This window comes from Glycine soja, chromosome 20 (genome assembly GCF_004193775.1).
Source record: "Glycine soja cultivar W05 chromosome 20, ASM419377v2, whole genome shotgun sequence".
In the NCBI taxonomy this organism is placed as follows: Eukaryota; Viridiplantae; Streptophyta; class Magnoliopsida; order Fabales; family Fabaceae; genus Glycine; species Glycine soja.
Genome location: NC_041021.1, coordinates 40,689,741 through 40,699,292, shown reverse-complemented (window position 1 = coordinate 40,699,292; position 9,552 = coordinate 40,689,741). Strand labels below are relative to the sequence as shown.

Below are 9,552 nucleotides of genomic sequence, written 5' to 3'. Positions count from 1 at the left end.
AAAAACAAAAAGTTTGTCAGACACAGAGAAGTTAAAGTACAAGAATTAATATATATATATATATATATATATATATATATATATATATATAAGATAAAATATGCTTTTTTGCACTCTAAAGAATTTTAAATTCAACTTTAGTCTTGTAAAATTTTTTATCCTATTTTTGTTTTTCTAATTTGAAAATATTTTACTTTTGATTCTCAAAGTAGTTATAATTATTTTTAATTAATTTGTAACTAAGTCTAACCTATGATTCACGTGACCTAACTCAAAAACATTCAATTGAAATTAAAAAAACTAACTTGTATGTTTAGCTCTGTTTGGGGGGTTCTTATTGGCAAGACTGACAGTGGTTACTTATCTCCTTAATTGCCTATTGATGAGGTATTAAGGGTTCTTCATAAGGGTCTTTTTATGATCATTACGACCTTTGGAAGAGGGTTATATGATTGTGGCATAAGTGCATAACGACATCAATCATAGGCGTATTCAGATGCCGACTCGAAGGACATAAATGAAATAGATAAATAGGGGACACAAACAATCAATAGGGGCACATACGAAAAGACTCAAAGAAGAAGGGACCCGTCAAAGAAGAATAAGAACAGAGATTCATAAGTGTGATGAGTTTAGAAGTACCACATACAGCATCACCTTTCTTTCCTAGACTAAAAAGACTTGAATTTTCGGTCAACCGTTCACAGTCCTCCGAACAAAAGGTTCATTCATTATGCAAAGCTTCAATCTTCCGTAAATGGCTGGTGTTTCTTTTGGGCTCCTTTCCTTTGTTTTATGTCTCTTTATCATAATTACATCACAAGCCAATGGGCAAGGCACAATTGATTCTGACCTCAGTGTCCACATATGTGATAATACCAGAGGCAACTACACAATAAACAGCACCTACCACAACAACCTCAACACCCTCTTTTCCAGTTTCTCTTCCCACACAGAAATCAACTACGGTTTCTACAATCTCTCATATGGTCAAGGCACAGACAAAGTATACGCCATTGGGCTCTGTACAGGTGATGAAAACCTGGTTGACTGCATCGAATGGCTCAAATTTGCAAGAGACGGTCTCACACAGCTTTGTCCAAACCAGAAAGAGGCTATTCACTGGAGACGACAGTGCTTGATACGCTACTCTAACCGCTCCATATTTGGCACCGTGCAAAATGAACCTATGCGGATACTCTACTTGATGAAAAAAGTAACGGGTTCGGTGGATCAGTTCAACGCAGTGGTCGAGAGCTTGATGACGAATTTAACTCGCAAAGCTGCATCGGGTGACTCTCGTCGTAAATATGCTACGGGCACTACCTTTGCTCCGAATTTTCAAAACATAAATGGTCAAACGCAGTGCACGCCTGATTTGTCATCGGAAGAATGCACTAACTGCTTGATGGAATCTATGGCATCAATCACACAATGTTGTAGTGGACATGCTGGAGGCATTGTTTTAAAACCCAGTTGTAGATTTACATTTGGCCCCCTCACTTACTACGGACCAACACAGAGATTAGACCCAGATTCACCACCACCGGCGATGGCCCCGCCACCATCACCGTCTACCAACAAAACTTCTTCACAATCACAAGGTATTTGTCACTCTTTGCTCAAATTGCTTACATCTTAAAAATTACAATAGAACCACCCAACAAAACCTCGGAGTAGACTTAATGGTCCACTTTTCATTTTTATTTCAACGTTTTCCTCTTTGTAAGGGGTTGTTTTACTAATTCATTTGCTGAAGGGAAAGTACGTGTTTGTGTTCAAAATTTGTCTGCAGTTTTATACGGTAATAAAATTTCAAAATTTGGGCTTCATGTTGGACTTTTGGATATTTTATTAATCTTAATCGGTGCTCTGACGATTGTGATTTGTGCAGCAAGTGCAGGAAAGAGCAAGACAGCACGAACTATCATTGCCATAACAGTCCCAGTTGCTAGTGTTGTTTTAGCGCTTGGTCTTTTCTGCATTTTTCTAGCAGTGAGGAAGCCAACAAAAAAAAGCGAAAGTAAGTTTATGGCTCTAAACTTGGATTTACCGTCATATGTTATAAAACATAGTCTTAGAATTTAAAGGGACAGTAATAGTCTAACATAAATCACAACTGAACTTTCTGACACACCTTGCAGTGGTCCTTTTGTCAAATAAAGCGAGATAGAATTCATTTTGCAGACAATAGTCAATAAATTTTCCGTAGTTCGAAGCGTGTGTTGCTCAAATTACTTCTAGCTGGTAGCTAGGTAACAGGGGAAATCAATTTAGAAATTTCCTTTTGATTTTTTATTGAGAAATTATATCTCTAGATGTTATTTTTTGCCCGCATTCATTTATCATATCTAAATACTCGCTAATTTTACCCGGGTTCTCGACTCCTCGTCCATGTGAAGTTAAAAGAGAAGAAGATAGTCATGAAGATGAAATTACCATTGATGAGTCATTGCAATTCAATTTTGACACCATTCGAGTTGCTACAAATGAATTCGATGATTCTAATAAACTTGGAGAAGGCGGGTTTGGAGCGGTTTACAGCGTAAGATGATACTTTTCATTCAGATAAATATCACTTCTTCATGGAAGTATGATATATCACGTAACTTGTCCAACAAAGATTTATTATCCTTGACTGATATACTTTCAGGGCCGGCTTTCCAATGGACAAGTAATTGCTGTCAAAAGGTTGTCAAGGGATTCTGGGCAGGGAGATATGGAATTCAAGAGTGAAGTGCTTTTAATGGCCAAGCTTCAACACCGAAATTTAGTTAGGCTACTTGGTTTCTGTTTGGAAGGAAGAGAAAGGTTGCTTGTTTATGAATATGTTCCTAATAAAAGCCTTGATTGCTTCATATTTGGTAAGTTTGAATATCTGCAAAATTAGATTGTTAGTATATGTCTATTAATTTAGTTTTGGTTCAAGACACACCGAGTACTAATATTGGTTTAACATTCATATGGTTGTGGTGTGTATGGATAGATCCAATAAAGAAAACACAATTGAATTGGCAAAGGCGGTACAAAATCATTGAAGGTATCGCTCGAGGCATTCTCTACCTCCACGAGGATTCTCGATTACGAATTATACAGAGACCTCAAAGCAAGTAACATTCTCTTGGACGAAGAGATGCATCCTAAGATATCAGATTTTGGGATGGCAAGATTGGTTCAGGTGGATCAGACACAAGCATATACAAATAAAATTGTTGGAACCTAGTATGTGCGAGAATATACCATAATTTATTGTTATAGAAGCTTAATTTTAATCAACTGTCAAGTAAAATATATAGTTTACATATATTGCCCTGAAAAATGTCATAAAATTTATGAGTAATTAATCTTGTTTTGGTTGGCATGCAGTGGATATATGGCACCTGAGTATGCAATATATGGTCAGTTTTCAGCAAAATCAGATGTTTTTAGTTTTGGTGTATTGGTTCTTGAGATTGTAAGTGGCCAAAAAAACACTGGTATTTGTCGTGGGGAGAACGTGGAGGATCTATTGAATTTGGTAAGTCTTTCTTTTATTCTGACTATATCTTCCTTCTCCTTGTTATTATAAATAATAGGATTGAAAAATTATTTATTCCTTTACATAAAACTGTAGAAATGAATTCTATGAAGTAACTAACATCTTTAATTGAGCAAACTCATGCAGGCATGGCGAAACTGGAAGAATGGAACAGCTACAAATATTGTAGACCCCTCATTAAACGACGGTTCTCAAAATGAAATAATGAGATGCATTCACATTGCATTATTATGTGTTCAAGAAAATGTGGCTAAGAGACCAACCATGGCTTCTATTGCACTCATGTTTAATGGCAATTCTCTCACTCTCCCGGTGCCTTCAGAACCTGCGTTTGGTGTGGATAGTAAATCCACAAATAAATCAATTGAATATTCAGTAGATGATTCTTCAATTACAGAGCCATATCCTCGCTAGATTTTGATCATAAAGGTGATAGTCATTTGCTTATTTGGTTAAAAAAGAACCCTAAAATAAAATACAATATCTTGAAAAGTTGTTTAATTTGTTGGTGTGACGTGATGTCTGGTTGGTAAACCATATATTCAGACGAATAATGTTATTTTCATTGTTAAATTTTACAGTATTTTTCATAATTCTTTTTTCTTCCCCTTTTTATATTATTTTGAATATCTCAGCTTACACTTTTCTTTATTATTCTCTTCTCATCTTTCTCTTAAAAATCATTTCAAAACTCAATCCAACCGGTGTCACTTATACTTTCTCACAATTATAATAGGACCGGAGAAAATAATAAGTAATAAATAAAACTTATTGGAAAAAAGTTCAATTTCTATGTATAGTTATATAAAAATATTATATTATTAATTAATAAAAAATTATCATTGACATAAACCAAAAATAATTATTACAAAATTCAACAAATTTATTACTATAAATATTTGTGATTCACAATAAAAAAAAAAAAAAAAAACTTCTACACTATTATTAATACATGTGTACTCTTTACTCTCTAAAAAAAAGTTAACACCGTTTAATAATTATTACATAAATTTTAGTACTTAGTAATAAAACATATATTAAAAATCCTTATCTCTCCGAATTTCTTAATGAGGCCACAAAAAACCATTGTACTATCGCGTGCCCATTCGTAAGCAATGAATGGAGACTACACTTTTGTGACAAGTTAATGCATACGGTTGACAGTATTTATTTTTGGCTGCAAAAATTTTAGGGGAAGACGTAATTAATTTTTCAGCCAAAGGCAAAAAAACAAAAAGTTTGTCACACACAGAGAAGTTAAAGAACAAAAATTAAAAAATATATTAAAGATAAAATATGTTTTTTTTCACTCCAAAGAATTCTAAATTCAACTTTAGTCTTCTAAAATTTTTTGTTCTATTTTTGTTTTTCTAATTTGAAAATATTTCACTTTTGATTCTCAAAGTAATTATAATTGCTTTTAATTAATTTGTAACTAAGTCTAAAAAATATTTCACTTTTGAAAAATAACCCTAGTCGATATTGGCTAAAAAATAATTTTGACTGATGTTGACTGGAAAAATCTAGTTAACGTCCACTGCAAAACCCTAACAGGTGCATACTCAAAAGTTAGTCATGAACGGTGTTAGTAGAAAAAATCTATTCAAAGTCGATCAAAAAAATCATCAATCAATATCAACGAAAAAAACCTAGATGACAACGGCATAAAAAAATCCTTGACCGACATCAATAAAAAATTCTCATGACTGACGTTAGTTAGAAAATAATACTAACCAACATCATCTAAAAATATCTTAGCCGATATCTGTTGGAAAACACATTGTTCCTCACTCAATTGCAAGAGATGCAATTCACTCCCTCACACATTCACTCATGTATCACTCACTGTTTTCTAAGCATAGAATTGCACAGAATTGCACACACACTAAGAATAGCACTAGAGACTGAAAATGATAGAATGAAAACAACACTTTATTAAGATGTATGATTTCCCTTTTATACAAGCAAAACAAAGTAACAACCCTTCACTCTTAGGCTAGCACTTATAACAGAATTTTAAAATTTTGTTACTCTCTCTTATATACAAAATCAAAACAGAATTAAACTCTCACACCCTCCCTTAATTCTAATCTCCTAAGTCCATCAAGCCAATTTTGTCCCTTAACATTTTAAACCTCTCCCCTTTGAGGGGTTTGGTTAAAATATCAGCAAGTTGATCAAATGTGCAGCAGTACTCCACTTTCAATTTCTCTTTGTTCACTTGATCCCTAAGATAGTGAAACCTTGTTTCTATGTGTTTGCTTCTACCATGAGAGGTTGGATTCTTTGACAGGCTTATAGCTGACTTATTATCCACAAAAAGCTTCACTCCATCACTCTCCTTGATTTTTAATTCCTGTAGTAATGTGTCCAACCAGACAGCTTGACAAGCACTCATTGCAGCTGCAACATACTCAGCTTCACATGTTGATAGAGCCACTATGGATTGCTTCTTAGAACACCACGATATTGGTGCAGCACCATACATGAATATATAACCTGTAGTACTCTTTCTGTCATCTCTGTCTCCTCCCCAATCTGCATCAGTATATCCCATCAATTCCTCTGAGTTGCTATTGTCTTTATTTGGAAATAAAATTCCAGCATTGATGGTCCCTTTTATGAACCTTAGAATCCTCTTGGCAGCTAGGAGATGAGGAATTCTGGGTCCTTTCATATATCTACTTACCAGTCCAACAGCAAATTCCAAATTAGGTCTTGAATGACACAAGTACCTGAGAGAACCAACAATCTGTTTGAACTCAGTTGCATCGACTTTGTCTTCCTTGCCCTCCTTTTCAAGTACAAGACCTGCCTCTGTTGGTGTTGCTGCTGAATTACATTCAACCATGTTGAATCTCTTCAATATTTCTGTTGCATACTTGCTCTGGTGCATCAAAATACCTCTCTCAGTCTTCTTGAATTCAAATCCAAGGAAATAGGATAGAATCCCCATATCAGTCATTTCAAACTCACTCATCAATTCCCTTTTCAGTTCTGCTATCTCACTTTCATTACCACCAGTGATCAACAAATCATCCACATAGAGGCATATAATAATGATATTACCTACTGATTTGGATCTTACATAGACTCCAAACTCACAGCTACACTTATCAAAGCCAATTTTCATCATAAAACTGTCAATTTTCTTGTTCCAAGCTCTTGGGGCTTGCTTAAGTCCATAAAGAGCTTTCATCAACCTGAGAACCTTTAACTCTTGGCCAGCTATAGAGAATCCAAGTGGCTGAGTCACATAGACCTCCTCATCAAGAGGACCATTTAAGAAAGCACACTTCACATCTAGTTGGAGCATTGTCCAATTTTTTAGGCTAGCAATTGCCACTACTGTTCTAATAGTCTCAATTCTAGCAACTGGTGCAAACACCTCTCTGTAGTCAATCCCAGCTTTTTGTAAAAATCCTCTAGCCACAAGTCTAGCTTTATACTTGATCACCTTGCCTTCGGGATTTGTCTTAATCTTATAGATCCACTTCACATCAATGGGCTTCTTCGATTTTGGTTGAGATACCAGCTCCCACACTTGATTTTTCTCAATAGATTTAAGCTCTTCTGTCATAGCTTCAACCCACCTTTGATCAGTCATAGCATCTTCAAAGTTTATTGGTTCTGCTTCAGAAAACAGAGCAAAATGTACAAGATTCCCATCCGCACTTACATCAGCATCAGACAACATCTCAAAACCTTGAAATCTAGCTGGTTTGGGTGCATTTCTCTGGGGTCTCACTTCTCTTTGAGTGGTATTACCATTCCCTTCACTTGTTTCTTCCTCTTCTGACCTTATCATTATTGAAGGTCCCTTCATTTCAGTATTCTACTCCCAGTTCCAACTTCTAGATTCATCAAATACCACATCCCTACTGATTATTATCTGCTTACTCTTCGGATCAAACAACTTATAGCCTCCAGTTGAGTGATATCCGAGTAAGATCATTTGTTCACCTTTATCATCTAGCTTCCTTCTTAACTGATCTGGGATATGCCTAAAACAAAGTGATCCAAAGATTCTAAAATGGCTCACATTTGGTTTAGCACCACTCCAAGCTTTTTCAGGTGTTATTCCTTCCAATCTCTTTGAAGGGCTCATATTCAAAATGAAGACAGCTGTAGACACTGCCTCTCCCCACAAGTACTTGGGCAAACTCTTGCCTTTCAACATGCTCCTTACCATATTCATTATGGTTCTATTTTTTCTTTCTGCAGCTCCATTATGTTGAGGTGTGTAGGGAGGAGTCACTTCATGAATTATGCCTTCTTGATCACAAAATTCTTGAAATTCTGTAGAAACATATTCACCACCACCATCTGTTCTCAATATCTTGATCAATGAGCCACTTTGCTTTTCTGCCATATTTTTGAACTTCTCAAAGACTTCAAAGACATCACTCTTCCTTCTTATTAGGTAAACCCATACTTTCCTAGTCAATTCATCAATAAAGGATATGAAGTATTTGTTTCCACCCAGAGATTCAGTTTGCATAGGGCCACACACATCAGAGTAAATCACCTCAAGTTTCTCTTTTGCCCTGATTGGTACATTTTGTTTGAAAGTGCTTCTTGATTGCTTACACTGTAAACAACCATCACATACTTCACTAGGAGGCTTGATCTAAGGCAAACCCAGCACCATTTCTCTTGAGTTTAGCTTAATCAGATCTCTAAAATTTAAATGGCCAAATCTGTAATGCCATAACCACTCTTCACTGTTTACTGTAGTAGTAAAACACTTTTGTTCTATCACATCAATCTCAATTTTGAATGTTCTATTTTTTGAAAGAGGGGACTTCAAAATGAGCTTGTGATTTCTGTCAAACACTCTCAACATCTTGTTTTCAAGCTTAGTCATAAAGCCCTTTTCTAATAATTGACCTAAGCTGAGTAGATTACTTTTCATACCTGGTACAAAGAGTACATCAGTGATGCAAGACTGACCTCCATCCTTTGTTTTGATAAGGACCTTTCCAATTCCTTCAGCAGTCAAGATTCTATCATCAGCAAATTTGACTTGGCTCTTCACAGATTGATCAAGGTTGAGAAACCACTCTCTTCTTCCTGTCATATGAGTGGAGCAACCTGTGTCTAGGTACCAACAATTATCACTTTCCCCTTCAATTTGAGTAGTTACCATTAGCAGTACCTGTTCAATGTCATCATCTTCTTCCTGAGCCAATTTTGCATCATCACCTTTAGGTTTTCTTTTGTTATTGGGTTTGCTGTAACACTCATCAGCAAAATGCCCAAACTTTTGACAGTTAAAGCATTGAATACTTCTTTTGTCAAACTTCTTTCTATTTGAAGAGTTTTGGGAATTGGATCCCCCTCCTTTCTTGTGGTCTTTATCACTGTTCTGATTTCCCCTCCATTTATTGCTCTTCCCTTCAGTTTTGTCTTTCTTCCATCTATCACCATGCTTTTTTGGATTAGACCGTGCTTGCAAGGCTTGTTCACTTTTCTTCTCATTTATCCTTTCATTCATTCTCTGTTCATGAGATTCCAAAGATCCCTGCAATTCCTCTAGGCTAAGCTCTTCAAGATTTTTGGATTCCTCGATGGCTACCACAATATGGTCAAACTTGGGTGGCATGGTTCTAAGCACTTTCTCTACAACTGATTGCACAATTATCTTTTCTCCATAGCCCTTCATTGAATTCACCACTGTCTGCACTTTTGTGATGTACTCAGCAACTGATTCATTCTTTTCCATTTGTAGTAGTTCATATTGTCTCCTCAGAGTTTGCAGCTTGATCTTCTTGGTTTTTGTGACTCCATCATGAGATTTCTGCAGAATGTCCCATGCTTCTTTGGAGGTTTGAGCCATTGCTATCTTTTCAAAGTTAGCAGCATCTACACTTTGGTGCAAAATGAAAAGTGTCTTGCAATCTTTCTTTTCTTTTTCTCTATCAGCAGCCTTTTGTTCCTCTGTTGCTCTCTCTCCCACAGGTATATAACCTTCTTCTACGAACTCCCAAACCCCTTGAAATCGCATCACCACC

General features: G+C 35.8%; 1 pseudogene; it reads left to right on the top strand.

Annotated features, from left to right (window-relative positions):
* The first annotated feature begins 614 nt into the window (after positions 1-614).
* Positions 615-4,131, top strand: LOC114402935 (annotated as a pseudogene).
* Positions 4,132-9,552: the final 5,421 nt, after the last annotated feature.